This window comes from Austrofundulus limnaeus, unplaced genomic scaffold, assembly GCF_001266775.1.
Source record: "Austrofundulus limnaeus strain Quisiro unplaced genomic scaffold, Austrofundulus_limnaeus-1.0 Scaffold193, whole genome shotgun sequence".
Classification (NCBI taxonomy): domain Eukaryota; kingdom Metazoa; phylum Chordata; class Actinopteri; order Cyprinodontiformes; family Rivulidae; genus Austrofundulus; species Austrofundulus limnaeus.
Genome location: NW_013952595.1, coordinates 72,740 through 75,886, shown reverse-complemented (window position 1 = coordinate 75,886; position 3,147 = coordinate 72,740).

Genomic DNA, 3,147 nt, shown 5'->3' with positions numbered 1-3,147 from the left:
CACTGAAACACTTCACTATTTCCATTATTACTCTTTACATTCAACTCACAAACACTGCTGCAACAAACTGCTGCAGCTGCTTTGAATAATGCTTACTCTGTGTTGGCTCCAGCACATGGAGTCACTGTGAGAAGTTTAAAACACAAGGCTTTCACTGTAATGTAGTTTGGATTTGAGCGGCTAGGAGTGTACAGTACAGTGATTATTTGCCTCTGCTTGTTAAGCCCATAACAATGCTGTTTAACAAACTTGAATGGGTGTGTGCTTGATTCTGGGTTTAAAACAAATCCTTGTGCAGTGTATGTACCTTTGKAAGAAAATGAGATGAAGCAAGAAATGCTTGGTTATATCTTTGTCTGAGCTTGTCATGTGAACGTTGTTACTTGAAGGAGGAAATGATGCAAGAATCAGAGTTCCTTTCTGATTATCAGTAAAGGAAACCGCAACCTGAAGAAGTGTTCACATTTTGCTCAGACACAAACATATTTGTATTGATCTTGAAATAAGCCCATTTTTAAACATTTTGCTTCAAATTTATCATTTGTTTTGTTTAACAATATCATTTGTTCTGTTAAGTTGATCACTTCTGTTTAATTATTGTCTTTAAAGTCCTAAAAAACAGAATTATAACAACCAAAGCAGTTCATTCATAAATTATAAGTCAAAATATAAAAACACACAAATGGTTGATTACAATGAGGAGAAAATGCAAAAACAAACCAACTATTTTTTTGGACAGACAACACGTTCTATGTTACAGCATAACAAACAAAAGTAAATTCATTTCATTCAGCTCCTGAAAGCATTCAGGTGAACTAAAGTAAACCTGTCCTCCCTGAAAAAGAATGCAGTACTCTCGGCTGAGTCAACATATATGTGAACATTTGTTTTCTAAAAATGTTTGTGTGCACATGGTTTTAAATAACTCTGAAAACACAAACAAATCTCTGTTCATAAGGATGGAGATCGTTAGAAAGCAGGTATAGATCATGGTTCTTATGCGGCTCATAACTATCTGTCTAGTTTTGAAAACAATTGTAATAACAGTTATGTTGTTGTGTCAACAAAGATTCAAAATTTAAAGCTATGTTTGAAAGATTTTGGTATTTGAGACTGTCAGGTCTTTAAAGGTAAAACAAATGAAAGTAGTTTTATATATATAAAGGTTTCCTAATTGTGTAATTCTGGAATTTACCATTGTTTTTGTTTGTTTGTCATGGTTTTCTCTGGATATCTACAGATACACCAGTTTTCTCCAGCTACCCAGGTTTTTACCAGTTATTCTGGTTTTCTCCAGGTACACCAGTTTCCATAGAATATCCCAGTTTTCTCTGTGTATTGTATTCTTTGGGTATCATATTCACCGGGTACTACTCTTTTTTTCTGGGTATTCTGGTTTTTTCCTTATGGTCTACTTTTTCAGAATATCCCAGTTTTCTCTGGATAGTCTGGATTTCTCTGGATACTTTGTTTTTCTCTGGATCATCTGGATAAACTGTAATTTCCTTTTGGGACCAATAAATTATTTTTGAAGTGAATTAAATTGGATACTTCAGTTTTCTCTGGATAATCTAGAGTTCTCTGTACTCCACTTTTCTCAGGATACCCTAGTTTTCTCCAGGTACATCGGTATTTCTTAAAATACCACAGTTTTCTCTGAATACTCTGTTTTTCTCTGGATAGTCTTAATGGTACTATACAATTTTCTCCAGCTCCCTAGATTTTTCTGGATATTCTGGTTTTCTCTAGAGGTTCTGGATTTTTCTGGGTACCATGGTTTTCTCCAGATACTTTTTTTTTTTACAATGGATGTTTAGGCTGTTTTGAGGCCCTGGCCTCCCTTGAAAAACAAATCTGTGATCTCAATAATAAAGATAATAAATAAAATATGGTACTGGTCAGAATTTTCACATTAAATCAAATTAGGTTGATGATTCCAACACAATCAGATCCCAACACAATCAGATCCCAACACAATCAGATCCCAACACAATCAGATCCCAAACTCATAGAAAGGAGTTGAAAACAAAGGTCACTTCAGTCTATCTTTAAAAGGTATTAATATTTGGCAGGGACACTACATTCATTGCCACAACAATAAAACAGGCATCACAGCATTTTACATTAAATTATTGGGCGGCTTCACACACTGTTCAATCAGGTACACATTTCAGAATATTATAATAAACCCATGTATTTTTGTAACATTTTTTAACATTAGGAAACCATTGGTTTTTGAACTTTTCACACAGTTTCAGTTGTGTGACACTGATTCTAACTAGATGTGACCTTCACCCACAGAGACTGAACTCAACTACCCCAAAGTAAATCACCTCCATGTTCTTATAAGTTTACCACCTTTAGCCCTGAGCACATTATGTTTAACCCCACCAGTATCCTACCAAACCCCCCTCTTGGGTTCAGGCTGGATCACTAACAACACCTCTACCCTCTGAGAGGTATTACCTTTTCATATGAACTCACATTAGACCAGGGGTTACCTACCTCATCCCTACTGTGTGTTCTTGGAACAGCTAGCCACTGAGGAGGATCTTTATTACAATAAAGACATGATAGTGTTTTTTTTATTTTGTTTCCAAGAAAGAGATAATACGTATGATCATCCAAGCCTTATTAAGAAAATAGAGGTCAATGGGTTTTTTGTTTCCTTGCCTCTTGGTGTGAGCAAAAAAATCGTTTCTGGTGGAAATCCAAGTGATGTAACCAAGTTCTTTCCATTAGAAGAGAATTAAATGGGATGACCCAAGCTGGGGATTCAGGAGGGAGTTTGAAGAGAAATGTTTACATCTGCTCCTATGGAACCAAAACATATGGGTTATCATGATGTATAACAATAGGGATTTTGCTTAAATAAACTTTTCCCTTTCATCTTGCATTCCATGTTCTGTTGCTGCTTTTGCACATGTGTTAAAATATGTGTGTCTTTTTTCTCAGGGTGTCGGGTGCGTCAATACGACTGCCCTGTCGTTGGACGCTGCCAACACAAAGGAGGCTGGTGGCCATCAGACTGAAAAGCAAACAATCCACTGAAGAGGAAGTGAGTTATCTTTTGGAAACCTTATCATGTCACACACACACACACACACACACACACACACACACACACACACACACACACACACACAC